The sequence below is a fragment of the Aotus nancymaae genome, unplaced genomic scaffold (assembly GCF_030222135.1).
Source record: "Aotus nancymaae isolate 86718 unplaced genomic scaffold, 86718_ANA_hifiasm-v0.15.2.pri h1tg000022l_1, whole genome shotgun sequence".
Lineage (NCBI taxonomy): Eukaryota > Metazoa > Chordata > Mammalia > Primates > Aotidae > Aotus > Aotus nancymaae.
In genome coordinates, this window is record NW_026988435.1 from 306,355 (window position 1) to 327,155 (window position 20,801).

At 44.7% G+C, this 20,801-nt stretch overlaps 1 pseudogene; it reads right to left on the minus strand.

The window, feature by feature from the left end:
* Positions 1-998: 998 nt before the first annotated feature.
* Positions 999-19,937, minus strand: LOC105708086 (solute carrier family 2, facilitated glucose transporter member 3-like; annotated as a pseudogene).
* Positions 19,938-20,801: the final 864 nt, after the last annotated feature.

Consider the following 20,801-nt stretch of genomic DNA (forward strand, 5'->3'; position numbering starts at 1 on the left):
ATGGTGAAACCCTATCTCTACTAAAAATACAAAAATTAGCTGGGTGTGGTGGCATGTGCCTGTAATCCAGCTACTCAGGAGGCTGATACAGGAGAATTGCTTGAACCAGAGAATTGGAGGTTGCAGTGAACCGAGATTGTACCACTGCACTCCAGCCTGGAGACAGAGTCAGACTCCATCTCAAAAAAAAAAAAAAAAGAAAAAAGAAAGAAAAAAAGGAAGAAAGAAAAAAAGGAAAAAATAATAGAAATAAATTTGAATCTTATCCCTAAAATATGTCCCGACTCAGCATTCAACTCTATCAAGTTACACAGCCTAGAGCAGTTCAGAAAGGGCAGTTAAATTCACTGACCTGAATTTGAAGCCTGCCTTTGAAAGTAGGTCAAGGTCGCTGGGTTCCAGGTATATCCTGGGTCATAGCAAAGAATATTGGTAATCATGAGCAAAACCATGTAAGAATGACAGGGTTCTGCGGCTGCCCAAGCCTGCACAGTGAAGGGGACTCTCCAGGAGCCAGCGAGACCCAGGTCCTGCCTTTTTATATTTTTACTTTTGTTTATTTATTTGTTTTAATGAATGAGAGGTTCTCATGTCACCCAGGCTGAACTCGAATGCATAGCCTTGCCCCCTCAAGTGCCAGGACAAGCCACTGAGCCTCCCTTTTTTTTTTTTTTTTTTGAGAAGGAGTCACCTAGGCTGGAGGGCAGCATTGCAATCTTGGTTCACTGTAACCTCTGCCTCCCGTGTTCAAGTGATTCTCCTGTCTCAGTCTCCTGAGTAGCTGGAACTGCAGACATGTGCCACTACAACTGGCTAATTTTTGTATTTTTAATAGAGATGGGGTTTCACCATGTTGGCCAGGCTGGTCTCAAACTCCTGGCCTTCTGATACTCCCGCCACAGCCTCCCGAAGTGCTGGGATTATGGGTGTGAGCCATGGTGCCTGGCCAGGCCCAGCCTTTTGCAGGGTCTCCAAGTCTGGGACTGCTGGGCTTGGGCTCAGTGCTCCCCAGGGGCAGGGAGGTGAAGGGGAGGAAGAGGGTGAAGGTTGGTGAGAACTGCAGTTTCAGCCACGTCAGTGCACGGAAGGCTCCTGATTAGAAAGACAGATTTGTTACTAGATGATTCATAGGTGCCATTCTTTGGGTATCCAAAGCTCGTGATGATAGAGGACAGCGTGATGAAGGTCCGCAGCGTGGAGCCAGAGCTAAAGCCAGAGAGGGCCGCGCAAGCCTCACCAGCAGTTTGGCTGTAACAGCATCTTGCGGCTATGACACTCCAGGCCCAGAGGCACTCCCTCCACCTTTTTTTTTTTTTTTTTTTGGTCTTACTTGCCCCCCACTCAGCAAGTGACCCCTAGCTGAACCTCCAAATGGGAAACTTGGCCAAGTTTCTTCCACCACCATTTGATTAAAAAAGAAAAAGAAAAAAAAAAAAAAGGGCCGGGCGCGGTGGCTCACTTCTGTAATCCCAGCACTTTGGGAGGCCAAGGCAGGTGGATCATGAGGTCAAGAGATCGAGACCATCCTGGTCAACATAGTGAAACCCCGTCTCTACTAAAAATACAAAGAATTAGCTGGGCATGGTGGTGCATGCCTGTAATCCCAGCTACTCGGGAGGCTGAGGCAGGAGAATTTGCCTGAACCCAGGAGGTGGAGGTTGTGGTGAGCCGAGATCGCACCATTGCACTCCAGCCTGGGTAACAAGAGTGAAACTCTGTCTCAAAAAAAAAAAAAAAAATAGGAGGGTTTTGTCAGGGTGGGGGCCACATTTTAACTTGAATTTTCTCTGAAAGCCCAGGTGGCTTTGGGAGGTCTGGAAGGGGGATAGCCTGTCAACCAAAACCCACTGTTATCTGCCCAGCCATCTAACACTTATTGTGCTAGTTATCAATGTATTGTCTGTCAGCTCAAATTCATCCCTCAATATCTCCTTTTAAATGAATGGAATTCCTTTAAGCATTTCTTTTGTAGAGTACTAAGAACAATGCTTTCTCAGAAGATGGTCTGGAAGGGTACTGCAGGATGAAGGGGGGTTCCAGTGCTGGTTCCAGTGGCCGCACCGCACCGTAGGTCAAGTGTACATGAGAGGAAATTTGGTGGTGACCTGCCCCAGCCACGCCCTGGCCTGGTGGTCACTTTCCACAGGGATGTCATACTCCAGGCCTCCTACCCCTCTGTGCCTGGACTCCCTCTGCACATATGCATGTCTGGTCACCAGCTGTGTGTTCCCTCCTTGCCCAGGGACTGCGCACCAGCACTGGCCTGGGCAAACCTCCAAACTTCTCTTCTATCCAGTGGCCTGCGACTCTACATTCTCCAGTACAGTGTGCACCTGTTTTGAAGAGATGGCAGTGGCCCTCCTTCCAAGTATGTCCTTTCTTGGATAATCTCCCTCAGCCTTAGGAAACAGCATTTTCTCTTACTTCTTACAGTTACTTTTATTATAGCTTGATATTCTTTTTTTCTCTCTTTTTTTCTTTTTTTTTTCTCTTTTCTTTCTAGTCAAGTGAAGCAGTGGGAGTGGAGAAGGAACAAAGAAATCTGTAACTGGTTGTGATCAATTAGTTGTAAACACCACTGCACTCGGACCAGCCTATAGCTTGATATTCTTTATATTAACCTCTCCCTGTAAAAAAAAAAAAATGTGTAATTTTCGTCTTTTTTTTTTTCTTTTTGAGACAGAGTCTTGTTCTGCTGCCCAGGCTGGAGTGCAGTGATGTGATCTTGGCTCACTGCAACCTCCTCCTCCTAGGTTCAAACAATTCTCCTCCCTCACCCTCCTGAGTAGCTGGGATTATAGGCATACACCACCATGCCCGGCTAATTTTTGTATTTTTAGTAGAGACAGGATTTCATCATGTTGGTCAGGCTGGTCTTGAATTCCTGACCTCAGGTGATCTGCCCGCCTTGGCCTCCCAAAGCTCGGGGATTACAGGCATGAGCCACCACACCTGACCATATGGCCACATTTTTGTCTTCTGATAGGACTCAGACTGATGCACTTAATTAACATCAATCAGGCCAGGTGCAGTGCCTCATGCTTGTAATCCTAGCACTTTGGGAGGCTAAGGTGTGTGGATCACCTGCGTGGATCACCTGTGTGGATCACCTGAGACCAGCCTGGCCAACATGGTGAAACTCCCTCTCTACTAAAAATATAAAAATTACCCAGCCATGATGGGCTGCATCTGTAGTCTCAGCTACTTGGGAGGCTAAGGCAGGAGAATTTCTTGAATCTGGGAGGCAAATGTTGCAGTGAGCCAAGATCACACCACTGCACTGCACCTGGGCAACACAATGAGACTCTTGTCTCAAAAAACCCAAAAATCCCAAATGAAAAACACAACAACAGAAACGACACACAGAAATGTCAATTAGGCCAGGTGCAGTGGCTCATGCCTGTAATCCCAGCATTTTGGGAGGCAAGGTGGATGGAGCACCTGAGGTCGGGAGTTCAAGACCAGCCTGACCAGCTTGGAGAAACCCTGTCTCTACTAAAAACACAAAATTAGCCAGGCATAGTGGTGCATGCCTGTAATACCAGCTATTCAGGAGGCTGAGGCAGGAGAATCGCTTTAACCTGGGAGGCAGAGGTTGTGGTGAGCCAAGATCACACCATTTTACTCCTGCCTGGGCAACAGGAGCAAAACTATCTCAAAAAAAAAAAAAAGTCAATTAAGTGTTAGGCAGTGTTCTAGGCATGAACAAGGCAGACAAAGTATGCTTCTTATGCTTACATTTTACAGAAGCTGTTAACTAAGACCTGACTCCCAAGATAGATTCAGTCAGGGAAAACTGAGGCAGAATATTCCAAGCACTAGCGGACAAGTGCAAAAATAACCTAAGTGATAATGAGTTTGATGTATATGACAACGGGAAGGACCAATGGGGCTGACTTAGGTATACAAGGAGGATAGCAAGACATGAAATTGAAGAGGCAAGGCTTTAGGTAGGCTAACTGTAACAGGCAATTTTGAAAATGAATCAAGGCAACTTAAACTGTGACCTATGGTCACTAGATTTGTTAGTCGTGGTGAAGGAGTCTGGATACGATTTTAAGTGGTAAAGATGTGATTGGAAGACTTTAAGCAGAGAGTGACATGAGTCAATTCTGAAAGATCATTCTGAGCTGAGTGAAGAGGCTCAGGACTGTAATCCTAGCACTTTGGGAGGCTGAGATGGGGAGATCACTTGAGGTCAGGAGTTCCAGACCAGCCTGGCCAACATGGTGAAACCCCATCTCTTACTAAAAATACAAAAATTAGCAGGGTGTGGTGGCACATGCCTATAGTCCCAGCTATTCAGGAGGCTAAGGCAGGAAAATGACTTGAACCCCAGTGGTGTAGGTTGCAGTGAGCCAAGATCCTGCCACTGCACTCCAGCCTAGGTGACACAGCTAGATTCCATCTAAAAAAAAAATCTGGTATACAAGGAATAAATTATATGAAAGAAAGCAATGGTAGAAAAAAGGGAGCTATGACAATCACGGAGAGGCCAGGTACAGTGGCTCATGCGCATAATGCCAGACCTTTGGGAAGCCAGTGGGAGGATCACTTGAGCTCAGGTGGTTCTAGACCAGTCTGGGAAGCATAGCAATACCTCATATCTACTAACAATTAAATTAGCTGGCCATGGGTACGGTGGTACTCCTCTGTAGTCCCAGCTAATGGGGAAGCTGAGGTAAGAAGATCCCTTGAGCCCAAGAGGTCACGGTTGCCAGTGAACTGTAATCATGCCACTGTACTCCAGCCAGGGTGATAGAATGAGAACTTGTCTCAAAAATAACAGTAATAATTGTATACTCACCAGGCCCCTTTGGGACAGTCAGAGTATTTCATCTTTTTATTCTTTCTTTTTTTTTTTTTTTTGAGATGGACTTTCATTCTTGTTACCCAGGCTGGAGTGTGATGGCATAATCTCAGCTTACTGCAAACTTTGCCTGCCAGGTTCAAGTGATTCTCCTGCCTCAGTCTCCCCAGTAGCTGGGATTAAAGGCATGGGCATCACACCCAACTAATTTTGTATGTTTAGTAGAGACGAGGTTTCTCCATGTTGGTCAGGTTGGTCTCAAACTCTCGAACTCAGGTGATCCACCCACCTTGGCCTCCCAAAGTGCTGGGATTACAGGCATAGGCCACCTCACCCGGACTCATTCTCTCTAATATGCACAATTACACAGTGTAAGGAAAATTTTGGGAATATGGAAGGCTTTATGGAGCACATGACTGGGGTAAACAGAAATAGAGAAAGTGGCTCCTCAAATATATTCACTTTGTGGAATGTCAGAACTTATAAATGAAGGCATGGAGGTATGAATAAATGTGTTTTTTTTTTTTTTTTTTTTGAGACAGAGTTTTGCTCTTGCTGTTTAGACTAGAGTGCAATGGTGCTATTTCAGCTCATGGCAACATCCACCTCCCAAATTCAAGCAATTCTCCTGCCTCAGTCTCCCAAGTAGCTAGGATTACAGACACATGCCACCACATCTGGCTAATTTTTTTGTATTTTTTTTAGTAGACAGTGTTTTACCATATTGGCCAGGCTGGTCTTGAACTTCTGACCTCAGGTGATCCACCCACCTCGGGCTCCCAAAAGGCTAGGATTACCGGCATGAGCCACTGTACCCAGCCGGGAAGCTGTTTTGTATAAATAGGAGCTAAGAAATAAATAGTAAAAGTCAAACTGAAGAGGCAGCAGAGATCTTTTCTTAGAGGGATCACATGATCCACTAGGGGGCTCAAAATCCCCACAGCCCTTGCTGCAGTCTTTTATAATGTTGGGATGCATTAGGCCTCAGGAGCAGGCCTCAGAAAATAGAATTCTTCTCTGACTTTCTCCTGTTCTCCCACTTGGTGGGACTCTAATCTGACTGTGGGTCATAAAACCCTCATTTCAGAGAGGCTCTTGCCCCACACCCTAGAGGAAGAAATGCTACACAGAGGCCAACAAATAATCTAAACAGACAGGCCTTGCTGGGTTCAGATCATACCCTTTTTGTCCAATCACATTTCAGAACCTTTGTCCATGCTTCAATCATGGAGAACTAATGAAGTCTGCATAAAAGGCCAAAAGGCAGGGTGTGAGGAGCTTCCAGATATCTGAACCCCTGGAAGCTGACAGGAAGGTCAACAACTCATCTATGTGCTAGGAGTGCACCCACTCCATGGAGACAGAAACTCCCATGCCCAGGACCCCTCTGGACCTCCCCTTATAAATCTCTTCATCTGGTTGTTTATTTCTGTCCTTTAAAATATCCTTTAAAACAAACTAGGAAACAATTTCCCTGAGTTTTGTGACCCACTGTAGCAAATTAGTCAAACCCAAAGAGGGCATCATGGGAATCCTGATCTCTAGCTCATGGGTCAGAAGCACAGGTCAGACAGCCTGGAACCTGTGATTGGCATTAGAGTGGGGCTGTCTTGGGGACTGGGCCATCAACTTGTGAGATGTGATGCTATCTCCAGGGAGACACTGTCAGAATTAAATCAGAGGACAACTAGATGGTATCCACTACAGAACTGATTGCTTACTTGTTGGGGAAAAATCCTCACATATTTTGGGGATCACAGAAATTTTCTGTTATTATTGCTTTTTTAGTGTAAAAACAGAGGAAAAACAAGTTTAATACAAAATTAGCTGGGTGTGGTGGCACATGCCTGCAATTCCAGCTACTCTGGAGTCTGAGGCAGGAAAATCACTTGAACCCAGGAGGCAGAAGTTGTGGTAAGCCAAGATTAAGCCATTGCACTCCAATCTGGGCAACAAGAGCAAAACTCTGTCTCAAAAAAAAAAATAAATAAATTAAACAACAAGAAAGGTGTAACTAAATGATGGTGGAGCCATGCAATCCATCTTTGAGCATCTGTAGTAAGGATTCTTTTCTTCCCTCAAAATTATCAAACCATACAACTTAAAAAAACTACAGTGAAGATAGTATTAACCACACCCATGCCGATGGTGGCATAGATGCGTTCTTGAACACCTGCATCCTTGAAGATCCCTGTTGAGTAATAGAACACCTAGCAGAAAACAAAACATGCAACTTTGATACAATTCTGCATACCAGTTAAACAGAACCTTCAAAAAATACTTAAGGCCAAGCATAGTGGGTCAGGCATGTAATCCCAGCACTTTGAGAGGTCTAGGCAGGAGGATTACTTGAAGTTAGAAGTTTGAGACCAGCCTGGCCGACATGGTGAAACCCCATCTCTACTAAAAATACAAAAATTAGGCTGAGTGTGGTAGCTTACACCTGTAATCCCAGGACTTTGGGAGGCTGAGGCAGGTGGATCATCTGAGGTCCAGAGTTCGAGACCAGACTGACAAAGATGGAGAAACTCCGCCTCTACTAAAGACACAAAATTGGCTGGGCATGGTCGTGCATGCCTGTAATCACAGCTACTTGGGAGGCTGAGGCAGGAGAATCACTTGAACCTGGGAGGCAGAGGTTGTAATGAGCTGAGATTGTGCCATTGCACTCCAGTCTGGGCAACAATGGTGAAAGTCAGTCTCAAAACATAAAACAAAAAACAAACAAACAAAAAAACTAAGAAACCAAACCAAACAAAAAAACAAAAATTAGCCAGTTTGAGGTGGCGCACATCTTTAGTCCCAGCTACTTGAAAGGCCAGACAGAATAAGACTCTGTATCCATAAAATAGAATGAAAGAAAACACTTAAAAGTCCCAGGAAGTAAGAAGTCCTTTTTCTAGGGTTTTTGTTCAATCCTGATACCCCTTCTGCCAATGAATTATCTGTATCTTATTTCCTTTCTTTTTTTTTTTTTCTTTGAGATGAAGTCTTGATGTGTCACCCAGGCTGGAGTGCAGTGGCATGATCTCAGCTCACAGCAACCTCCACCTCCCAAATTCAAGTGATTCTTCTGTTGCAGCCTCACAGGTAACTGGGACTACAACAGCCCAAAACCGTGCCCAGTTAATTTTTGTATTTTAAGCAGAGAAGGGGTTTTGTGTTGTTGGCCAGGCTAGTCTTGAACTCCTGACCACTCACCTCAGCCACTTAAAGTGCTGGGATTATAGACATGAGCCACTGTACCTGGCCTTACTTTCTCTTTTTAAACTTTCTCAATTTTAGCTACTCATTTCCATTGTTTCTTTTAACTATGGGGATACAGACTTCCCAGAGCACTGGGATTACACTTCAATAATTTATATGAAAGTGTAATTCCTACTAAGTGGTTTCTTTTTTATAAGTTGAAACAGCAATTCACTGTGTTATAGCCCAGGCTGGTCTCAAACCCCGTCTCTACTAAAAATACAAAAATTAGCCAGGTGTGGTGGTGTACACCTATAATCTCAGATACTTGGGAGGATGAGGCAGGAGAATCACTTGAACCCAGGAGGTAGAGGTTGTGATAAGCTGAAATTGAGCCACTGTATTCCAGCCTGGGCAAGACTCTGTCTCAAAATAAATAAATAAATAAAAAGTAAAACTAAAGAAAATTATAAAATAAAATTTCTTATAGTAAAATGACTTTGCTATCTAGTACCATCAAGCTAGGTAAGCTAACTCCCAAATCATCTGACCTAAAAACAGTTTACTCTTCTAGGTAAACACTATACAACCTCTCACCCATCTGTCTGTAAGGAAAATTAGAAAACATCATTTGCACAAATGTAGGTTGGAAAAGTGATTTCTAACCCTGCGGTGCATCAGATTGATTAATTGACTTTTTATACACTGGTTTTTGTTTGTTTGTTTGTTTGGTTGTTTTAAGATGGAGTTTCACTCTTGTTGTCCAGGCTGGAGTGCAATAGTGCCATCTCTGCTCACTGCAACCTCTGCCTCCCGGGTTCTAGCAATTCTCCTGCCTTAGCCTCCCCAGTAGCTGGAATTACAGGCATGTGCTACCACGCCCAGCTAATTTTTTGTATTTTAGTACAGACAGGGTTTTTACCATGTTGGCCATGCTGGTCTCAAACTCCTGACCTCAGGTGATCCACCTGCCTTGGCCTCCCAAAGTGCTGGGATTACAGGCATGAACCACCACGCCAGGCCCACTGATTGATTTATAGATGGATTCCTGCTCTCTCTCCCCCATAATTCTGGTGTAGCCAGCTTTGGTTGACGATTATATGTGGAGCAAAATCTGTTCACTGACTAAATTATGAGCCACCTTAGTCCAGCAATAAGTAATGTACAAATCCCAGTACTTTGGGAGGCCCAGGCAGGTGGATCACTTGAGGACAGCCATTTAAGACCAGACTGGACAACATGGTGAAACCTCATCTCTACTAAAAATACAAAATTAGCTGGGTGTGGTGTCAGCTGCCTGGAATTCCAGCTGCTTGGGAGGCTGAGGCAAGAGAATTACTTGAACCTGGGAGGTAGAAGTTGCCGTGAGCTGAGACTGCACCACTGCATTCCAGCCTGGGTGACAGAGCAAAACTATGTCTCCAGGGAAAAAAAAAAAAAAAAAGAAAGAGAAAGAAAGAGAGAGAGAAAGAATGTACATAGCATATTCTGAAGTGGGAGGAGTCTGTCCATCAGAGTGCTCATGGATCATCTGTAATTCCTCACAGGTGATCTTTTATCAGAGTGCTCATGGATCATCTGTAATTCCTCATGGGTGATCTTTTACCAGAGTGCTCATGGATCATCTGTAATTCCTCATGGGTGATCTTTTACCAGAGTGCTCATGGATCATCTGTAATTTCTCAAAGGTGATCTTTTATCAGAGTGCTCATGGATCATATGTAATTTCTCACAGGTGATCTTTTACCAGAGTGCTCATGGATCATCTGTGATTTCTCACAGGTGATCTTTTACCAGAGTGCTCATGGATCATCTGTAATTTCTCACAGGTGATCTTTTATCAGAGTGCTCATGGATCATCTGTAATTTCTCACAGGTGATCCTTTCCTGGTCCTGTTTTGTGGGCCAGGACTGTGGTGAGACAGCTGGGAGTTGCCTCAGGTACATTCTTTTATTCTTTTTTAAATAAGCACAGACCAATACAAGGTACATTCTTTAAAGAGGTGCTCATTCTTAGGGCTACATTTGCAAGTAGCTACCTCACCTGCCTAGTCCCAGCTCTGCTGCTCTGGAAAGTCTCAGAGCATATTTTTGTCCAGTAATATGTGTGGCCTACATTGTCATTTCCAAATGAAGAAAGTTGAGAAAGGGATTCATCAGAATCACCAAGGAGTCTTTCTCAAACTACTGTGCATTTCCTCCGAAGTTTTCTTTTCTTTTCTTTTTAAAGACAGGGTCAAGTTATATTTCTCAGGCTTGACTCCTAGGCTTAAGTGATATTCCCACCTCAGCCACCCAGCTAGTAGCTGGGACTACAGGTATGCAGAGCCACCACACCTGGCTCCTTCTACATTCTGATAAAACAGCCTCTAACCCATCACAAGAAGCACTGCCATTTCAAATACAAGTATCCTGGTATATTAGGTAAGAGAAAAAGCCAAGAACCAATTTACTATTTTGAACATCAAAATGATGCTCAAAATAGTAAGTTTTGCAAAATGCTTTGCTACAGAATGACTTAATTTCATTGATCAAAGACTAATGGAAAAGCCTCAGGGAATGAAGCACAGAGTGCTCTTCATAACGATATTTTATCCACAATTGACTAGAAGTTACAGGAACACTCTCTTCCCACACTCTACACTCAACAGCAGGAAGCTGATATTTGCATGGGATACAAGGACTGTCTGCCAAATGCTAGCTTCCATTTTGCCACACTCTTTAAACTATCATGCTGTCTATTCTAGTTGTAAAAACATATAGACTAGTGACCATGTGTGTAGCTCATGCCTGTAATCCCAGCACTTTGGGAGGCCAAGGCCGGCACATCACGAGGTCAGGAGTTTGAACCAGCCTGACCAACATGGTAAAACACCATCTCTACTAAAAATACAAAAATTAGCCAGGTGTGCTGGGATGTGCCTGTAATCCTACCTACTCTGGAGGCTAAGACAGAAGAAATGCTTGAACCCAGGAGGCAGAGGTTGCAGTGACCTGAGATCACCCCACTGCACTCCAGCCTGGGCAACAGAGTGAGACTCCATCTCAAAAACAATAACAACAACAATAACAAAACATATAGACTGGTAAAGTCAGCTGAGTCTGAATTTGCCAGTGTCCTGTGTCCTTCCAGGCTCTTTTTTCTTTTTGGTAATGGAGTTTCGCTGTGTTGCCCAGGCTGGAGTGCAGTGGCACAATCTCGGCTCACTGCAATCTCCACCTCCTGGGTTCAAGCGATTCTCCTGCCTCAGCCTCCCGAGTAGCTGGTATTACAGACAATGACCACTTCACCTAGCTAATTTTTGTATTAGTAGAGATGGGTTTTCACCATCTTGGCCAGGCTGGTCTCAAACTCCTTATCTCATGGGCCACCTGCCTTGGCCTCCCAATGTGCTGAGATTACAGGCATGAGCCACTATGCCAGGCCTTCTTTCTTTTTTTGAGGAGTTTTGCTTTTGTTGCCCCATGTGGAGTGCAATGCTGCAATCTCGGCTCACTGTAACCTCGACCTCCCGAGTTCAAGCGATTCTCCTGTCTCAGCCTCCCAAGTAGTGGCATGATCTCAGCATACTGCAACCTTCATCTCCTGGGTTCAAGCAATTCTCCTGCCTCAGTTTCTGAAGTATCTGTGACTACAGGTGCCTGCCAGCACACCCGGCTAATTTTTGGATTTTTAGTAAAGATGGGGTTTCACCATGTTGGCCAGGCTAGTCTCAAACTCCTGATCTCAGGTGATCTAACCTCTTCGGCCTCCCAAAATGCTGGGATTATAGGTGTGAGCTACTGTGCCAGGTTTTTTTTTTTTTTTAATTTCATAGAAACAGTCTCACTCTGTCTCCCATGCTGGAGTGTAGTGGCATAATTATAGCTGACTGCAGCCTCAAACTCTCAGGCTCAAGTGATCCTCTTACCTCAGCCTCCTGAGGCCTGAGTAGCCGGGACTACACAGGCACACCAATACTATACCCGGCATTTTAAGTGAAATATTGTAAGACACCTTTGACCTCAGGTATCATACTCACAGCATTGATACCAGAGAGCTGCTGAGAGAGCTGGAGCATGATGGAAATGATAATGGGCTGTCAATAGCTGGGTACTCTATAGAGCTCCAGCACGGTGACTTGCTTTTCTTGTGACATCCTTGCACTCTCATCCTTCATCCCCTGGATGTGTTGGGATACATCCTGGGTGCCCCACATCCACTGGAGGACTGGTAAAAAGAATACAGAGGAAAGGATAAAGACAATATCATGTCCCAAATTCATTCTTCCTGTAAGGCAGCTAGGAAAGGGCCGCAAGAGATGAGATGATCAGTAGCATCCATTCTTGTACCTGTCTTCTCACCTCATTCTTTAGGGGCTGAAAATTTTGCTCAAGGGTAATCAGGGTTCAGCATGGTGGTTCATGGCTGTAATCCCAGCGTGTTGGGAGGCCGAGGTGTATGGATCACCTAAGGTCAGGAGTTCAAGAGCAGCCTGACCAACATGGTGAAACTCTATCTCTAACAAAAATACAAAATTAGCCAGGTGTCATGGTGCATGCCTATAATCCTGGATACTCTGGAGGCTAAGGCAGGAGAATCACTTGAACCCAGGAGGCAGAGGTTGCAGTGAGCCTAGATCGCACCACTGAGCTCCAGCCTGGGAAACAGAGTGAGACTCTATCTTAAAAAAAAAGAAAAAACCTCTGGGCCCAGTGGTTCATGCCTGTAATACCAGCACATTGGAAGGCAAAGGTAGGTGAATCACCTGAGGTCAGGAGCTTGAGACCAGCCTGGCCAACATGGTGAAACTCTGTCTATACTAAAAATACAAAAAAATTAGCCAGGCATGGTGACATGCTCCTGTAATCCCAGCTACTTGGGAGGCTGAGGCAGGGGAATTGCTTGAACCTGGGAGGTGGAGGTTGCATTGAGCTGAGATTCCACTACTGCACCCCAGCCTGGGTGACAGAGCAAGATTCTATCTTGGTTAAAAAAAAAAAAAGAGTTATCAGAATCCCCTTCACTTGTATTCCAGGGGGCAGGGAAAGGGTATCACAGAAAATATATTCAGAACCCTCATCCTTAAAACAAACCACAACCATATACTTCATATACTGAAGTGTGAAGGATACTCACTCCACATAGCATTATCCTCTTCTTTTCTGTTAATGGCAAAAATCTGGGACTTTCAGGGCGAAATGGAAGGGCTGCACTTTGTAGGACAGCAAGAAGGATGGTAAAGCCCAATAGCACTGGCCACAGCTCTTCAGACCCAAGGATGAATTCCAGACCAAAGATCTAGAAACCACACAAGATAATGCCATAAACCCCATACTTTATAGGCTACAAGTTCATTAAAAAACAAAAAGCTCAGAAAACCATACATTCTTCTACCATGGGAAAAAATAAACAAATTACCGAGCATGGTGGCTCACGCCTGTAACCCAGCACTTTGGGAGGCCAAGGTGGGTGGATCGCCTGAGATCAGGAGTTTGAGAACAGCCTGGCCAACATGGTGAAACACTGTCTTTACTAAAAATACAAAAATTAGCTTGACATAATGGTATGCACCTGTAATCCCAGCTACTCAGGAGGCTGAGGCAGGACAATTGCTTGAACCCGGGAGGTGGAGGTTGCAATGAGCTGAGATCGAGTTACTGCACTCCAGCCTGGGTGACAGAGTGAAATCCATCTCAGAAAAGAAAAAAGAAATGGTGTTTCTTTTCCTTTCTCTGCTCAGCCTGCTTCCTCAGCTAGTATGTGAGCTATAGTAACAATATCTAAAACTTCCATATATAATCGAACATGTGCCAGATATTATTCAGTGCTTTAACTATGTTAATTTTTTAATGACCCATGAAATGAACACTCATTAGGTATGAGAACTTCTACAGTACCTGGGCCACCAGAATTCCAACAATGTTGCCTAGCTGGTTTAGAGTGCCAAAGGCACCCCACAGGGCAGTAAGCGAGAGCTCTCCAATGTACATGGGCACAAAACCTGTGCACAGTCCACAGAGGAGACCGATAACCAAGTGGCCCAGGATCAGCATTTCAACCGACTCAGCTACTTTACACAGTCCCATAAAGCAGCCACCAGTGACAGCCAGCAGGTTGACAATCAGCATTGAATTGAACCTGTAAGGTGTGGGGTTAGCAAAGTGAGAGGCTCCTAATCTCTCCTCTCCTGTCTTCATTATTCTGCTCTTCTCCAGGCTCATATCATCTTTTTTTTTTTGGTCTAACTTTTCCTTTTCACTTTCTATTATCAGGACATTTCTAGTTGGGAGCCCATCATGATGGTGCCAGACTGTATGTAGTCCCAGCTACTCAGGGAGCAGAGGTGGGAGGTCGAGGCTGTAGTGAGCTATGATTGGGCCATTGCACACCAGCCTGAGTGACATAGCAAGACCCATCTTCTTGGGCAAAGGGAGGGTGTGTGTGGGGAAACATTATCAAGTTAAATAGGTTGCCTTATTAGTTTTTAAATGTGAATTCCACTTGCATTTCTAGAATATCTAATTGACAAATTAAAACACTTCCTGGCCGGTCGTGGTGGTTCATGCCTGTAATATCAACACTTTGGGAGGCTGAGGCAGGTGGATTACCTGAAGTCAGGAGTTCAAGACCAGCCTGGTGAAACCCTGTCTTTAAAAATAAATAAATAAATAAAACACTTCCTTTTCAGTTGTAACTGAAAACATATTATACCTTCTAAAACATATTATTAAGCTAGTATAAAATAAGAAATTTCTGTTTTCTTTTTTTGGCCATCATCTTCGTTTGCCATAGACTAAAAATTACAAAGATAATTCCTACCAATCCTGTGTAAAATAATAAAAATATTCATATGAAACCCCATTTCTTTTTTTTTTTAGAAAAGTAAACAACTTTGGACCTTGAGAATTAAGTATGTTTCTGGAAACCCCATAGTTGACCTTATTAGAGAATAATTCTGAACTAGACCTAGCTGGGCTGCAAAAGCCAGCCACTCACAGAGCTCATCTCCTGCACAGTTAGGTGGGAGCTATGGAGGGTAGCAGAGCTCCAAGCAAGGGCAGTCATATTCAGGGCCCATTGAACTAGGTTTCCCTTGGTTAGAATTCAAGGTGTTCAGATTCAAAGGCATCATCACCTCCCTGACCTAAGTCTCCATGCTTGTCCTCAGTGCAGCTGGTAGAACCCACTTCCTTGCCCAGTTTCTAGTCAATACCTGCCAAAGTGATTGACAAAAAGTCCAATGGAAAAGGAGCCGATCATACCACCAACAGAGAATATGGCCACGGACAAGGACCAGAGGGACGTGAGCAACATCTCAGAAGGAGGGGCATTTTTCTTGTTCTTCAAAGTGTTATTGACAAATTCCTTTATGATCTGCAAAATAAAAGCATTGGTGGCAGGGCCGACTGTTGCAGTTGGATGAGAACAAAAGGCACAAACATGCCAGGTGCAAGGACTCACGCCTGTAATTCCAGCACTTTGGGAGGCTGAGGCAGGTGGATCACCTGAGGTCAGGAGTTCGAGACCAACTGACCAACATGGTGAAACCCCATCTCTACTAAAATCCAAAATTAGCCAAGTGTGGTAGTGGGTGCTTGTAATTCCAGTTACTTGGGAGGCTGAGGCAGGAGAATCACTTGAACCCTTGAGGCAGAGTTTGCAGTGAGTCAAGACCGTGCCATTGCCCAAGCCATTGCACTCCAGCCTGAGTGACAGAGTGAGACTCAGTCTCAAAAAACAAAAAAAACCCAAACATTAAGATAATTTCCTCCCTGGAGAATCAAGGGAATAAACAGATGGGACTGGAAGAGGCAGATAACATATTGGAATTAATGTTAACTCTCTCTGGAATAGTAACTCTTCATTTATCCTAAAAATCCCAGTAAGGGGCAGCACTGATGTTCACCCCAGCCCTCTAGTAAGTGGACCCAGCTGCTTTGTAACAAACCCCTAAGGGATGATATAGGAAATGTGTCACTACGGGGTGAGAAAGTGGGAAGAAGAACAGCCCCTCCCAGGGAACAGGGAGTAAGTGAGCATTCTGCTTTTATTAAATGACCGCACTAGATTTCCCACCAAGATTGTCTCCATCTTCAGCCTTGGCCAGGATAGATACAAAGTTTGTCTCAAATTCCCCTAGTGGCGGGAGGGACCCTCACTAACTGTGCTGCCCTTACCGGTGTTTAACTCCTGGGCTCAAGCGATCTTTAGGCCTCAGCCTCTGGAGTAGCTGGGACTCCAGGCAGGTGCCAACATGGGCCTTAAATTCTGAATTCTTGAAACTCTACTTATAAAGGAATAACTTCCCTATTCCAGGTTCTAATTCTTGTGGCCTAGCACTCACCATCTCAGGAGTGTTGATGACCCCAGTGTTGTAGCCAAATTGGAAAGAGCCAATTGCAGCAACTATGATGGCAAAGATCAGAGCTGGGGTGACGTGGAGGGAGAGAGGACAGGGAAGAGAGAATAGTCCTTATAGCTTGTGATTGACAACAGTTTCTTATGAACTATGGAGCTCTATTAGGAGAATTTGACCTATGAGTGATATGAAAAAGACAAAAATAAAATGAGATTTAGGAGATTAATTGGCAAGACCGGCCTGGCACGGTGGCTCACGCCTGCAATCCCAGCACTTTGGGAGGCCGAGGTGGGTGGATCGTGAGGTCAAGAGATCGAGACCATCCTGTCCAACATGGTCAAACCCTGTCTCTATTAAATACAAAAAATTAGCTGGGCATGGTGGAGCATGCCTGTAGTCCCAGCTACTTGGGAGGCTAAGACAGGAGAATTGCCTGAACCCAGGAGGTGGAGGTGCGGTGAGCTGAGAATACGCCATTGCACTCCAGCCTGGGCAACAAGAGTGAAACTCTGTCTCAAAAAAAAAAAAAAAAAAACTGGGCAAGACCAAGGAATAGATTATACTAAAGAACTTATCTCGAGGTAAGGATGTGAAGTTAACTTGGTAAAAGTGGCAAGAAAATTGGGGAAGGAAGAAGTTTTTTTTTTTTTTCTTTTTTTCTCTCGAAGAAGTTAAGAGAAACTGGGTTAGCCAGTTTGGAAACATTTAAAAACCTGCACCAGGTAAAGGTAGGCATAGAATTCCACCAAGAACTGGGAGGGCAGAGGAAAGCACAGGCTTGGGTAGGATGACTGAGAACCGGCTAATTTGGAAACAAATACAGTGTAGTCTGATCTGTACCCCAGACTCCACGGAAGCCTGAGTAGTGGTGGGGGTGGTAGTTTGTGTCTTCACTGCTGGGCTGCTCTTTGAGTCTCTTCTCTCAGGACCATGTAATCTACTGGATCTACCCACTGCATCCTGGCCCCATTTCAGTCTTCCATTTATTAAATGCTGCTCTGCTATCCCTAACCCCCGGGCAGGGGAAGAAAAAACACTCAGCTCACTACAAACCCAACGTATAAGAGACATTTCTTAGTGCGGTGGGGGGCAGTCATCTTCACCTTGCCTGGAATAATTCAGCTGGGCAAGTGGATATTATTTTAGATTTCCACCTTGGGGCAGGCAGCTCAATGTTTATACTTGAGGCCATCTCCTATGCCCTTTCCCTGCCCAACCCCTCAATCCCTTCAACCTTTCTGATCTTAAACTCCTTTCCTTTCAGGTCAGATAGGGTAGGTATCGGGCTGGCAGCTTCAGTAGGTGAACTGACCTTGTCTGCAGTCTCCCAGATATCTCAGTCACAAGTAAGCATGCATAACCTGGAGGACACTGCCAGTACAATGCTCTCTGTTAAACCTTCTTCCTTTCAGTAAAAATCTCTTCTTTCAGCTGGGTGTGGTGGCTCACAACTGTAATCCCAGCACTTTGGAGGCTGAGGCAGACGGATTACGAGGTCAGAAGTTCAAGACCAGCCTAACTAACATGGTGAAACTCCATCTCTACTAAAAACACAAAAATTAGCTGGGCGTGGTGGCATGCGCCTGTAATCACAGCTACTCAGTAGGCTGAGGCTGCAGTGGGATGAGATTGTGCCACTGCACTCCAGCCTGGGAAACAAAGTGAGACTCCATCTTATAAAAAAAATTATAGGACATCCTTGAAAGAAATAGAAGAAAAAGAAAAAGGCCAGGCGCTGTGGTGCACGCCTGTAATCCCCAAACTTTGGGAGGATGAGGCGGGCAGATCACAAGTTCAAGAGATCGAGACCATCCTAGCAAAGGTGGTGAAACCCCATCTCTACTAAAAATAACAAAAAACTTAGCTGGGCGTGGTGGCAAGCACCTGTAATCCCAGCTACTCAGGAGCCTCAGGCAGGAATCAGTTGAACCCAGTAGGTGGAGGTTGCAGTTAGCTGAGATCTCAGCACTGCATTCCAGAGTGGGACTCCATCTCAAAAAAAAAAAAATCCCTTCTTTCTCCTCTTGTTGTTTGTTATCTTTGAGAGCCTTTTTTAGTTTTCTTTCTTTTTTTTTTTTCTTTTAAGACAGTCTCGCAGGCCAGGTGCGGTGGCTCAAGACTGTAATCCCAGCACTTTGGGAGGCCGAGGTGGGTGGATTACGAGGTCAAGAGATCAAGACCATCCTGATCAACATGCTGAAACCCCGTCTTACTAAAAATACAAAAATTAGCTGGGTATGGTGGTGCGTGCCTGTAATCCCAGCTACTCAGGAGGCTGAGGCAGGAGAATTGCCTGAACCCAGGAGGCAGAGGTTGCAGTAAGCCTAGATCGCGCCATTGCACTCCAGCCTTGGTAACAAGAGGGAAACTCTGTATCAAAAAAAAAAAAAAAAAAAAAAAAAACAGTCTCACTCTGTCACCTAGGCTGGAGTGCAGGGCCCAATCTTGGCTCCCTGCAACCTCCACCTCCCAGGTTCAAGCAATTCTGCCTCAGCCTCCCAAATAGCTGGGATTACAGGCACCCGCTACCACCCCCAGCTAAATTTTCTTTTTTTTTTTTTAAGTAGAGATGGGGTTATGTCATGTTGGCCAGGCTGGTCTCCAACTCCTCACCTCAGGTGACCCACCAACCTTGGCTTCCCAGAGTGCTGGGATTACAAGCATGAGCCACCGTGTCCAGCCAATATTTTATCATTCTTATTCTTCAGATAACATTAAAGCACAAAAGGCCACAAATGGCAAAAAGTAATTACTTATGAATAAAAAGAACTGTGGAATGTACCAAATTGGCTGGAATAGTCTCTCCCACCACCATTTATGTATATTACACAATAGCAAAACAGGAAAGATTTAGGAAGATGATAGGTATTGTGATTATCAACATAACCAAGACAAACCAATTTGATATCTGACATCAGTTTTTTTTGTTATTTTTTTGAGACAGAGTCTCGCTCTGTTGCCCAGGCTGGAGTGCACCAGCAGGATCTCAGTTCACTTCAACCTCCACCTTCTGGGTTCAAGCAATTTTCTTCCCTCAGCCTCCTGAACACCTAGGATTACAGGCGTGCACCACCACACCCAGCCAATTTTTGTATTTTTAGTAGAGACGGTGGGGGGGGGGGTTTCTTTTTAAAGAGATGAGGTTTCACCATGTTGGCCAGGCTGGTCTTGAACTCCTGACCTCAGGTGATCTGCCCACCTCAGCCTCCCAAAGTTCTGGGATTACAGGCATGAGCCACCATGCCCGGCCCAAGATGGGTATTTACCACATTGGCCAGGCTGGTCTCAAACTCCTGACCTTGTAATCCACCCACCTCAGCCCCTCAAAGTGCTGGGATTACAGGCATGAGCCACTGCACTCGGCTCTTTTTTTTTTTTTTAAAGATGAAGTCTCACACTGTTGCCCAGGCTGAAGAGAAGCTAATTTTTTGTATTTTCAATAGAGATGGGGTTTCACTATGTTGACCAGGCTGGTCTCGAACTCCTAACCTCAGGTGATCTGCCCACCTTGGCCTCCCAAAGTGCTGGGATTACAGGCATGAGCCACTATGCCCAGCACTGACATCAGTTTTAATACTCACATTCTGTTTGTTGTCCATCTCTCTGCTATCCTAGGAATTGACTCTCCAATTTCTCTTCAAGATACTGCTTCCTGTAAATTGTAATTGGCTTGTTATTCATTCACTCCATCTACTTAAGCTCCTTGAGGGAAGAGGCTGTGATTTAGTCCCTGGCCAATGGGCACTCCAATAAATACTTATGGAAGAAAGTGAAAATTCACATAATTCCCATGATGTTTTACATAAACTCAATTTTGGGATCCTCAATAAAGCTGATTCTAGTAGCCAGTGAGAAACATTTTATCAAATAAGAGGAGAGACAGCTGAAGTTGAGGTAAAAACATCTCTCGTATATTTTGAGTCGTTTCTCCGTCACCCACCAGCAGTTTCCCCATCTGCAAAATGAGCAGGGATTGGATTAGGCCATCTTGCTGTCATAAAATTCTGTGATTTAATGTGGCTTACCTTGTCATATAGAATTTAAAACACTTAGAACACGCCACCTCTCCTCATAGCATCACCTTAGCCCAAACTGCTTCAGTGAGCCGCAGTGAAGCTGGAAATCATGATTCTGCTTAACCAGTTATCAAATCTGAGTCTGTTTCCTCCTCTACCAGCTCTCCTGACTTGGGTTGATACTTCCGAGGGTCCGCTGAGATACGTTCTGTTGAACACCTATATTATTTCCTGAGTCTATCAGGAGGAGGAGGAGAATTAGGACAGACTGTCCCTATCACTGTTCCACATCCTCCTTACTTCATTTTCTTTTCTCTCTGCTACCTTCACACTCCCAAACTCACTCTTTTTGTTCCTCTGTCAGCTAGATTTTATCTTCTAGGTCATTCTCACTTGGGAAAAACAAATAAAGCCAAACCAAAAAACTTCACAACTCTCTTAACTCAA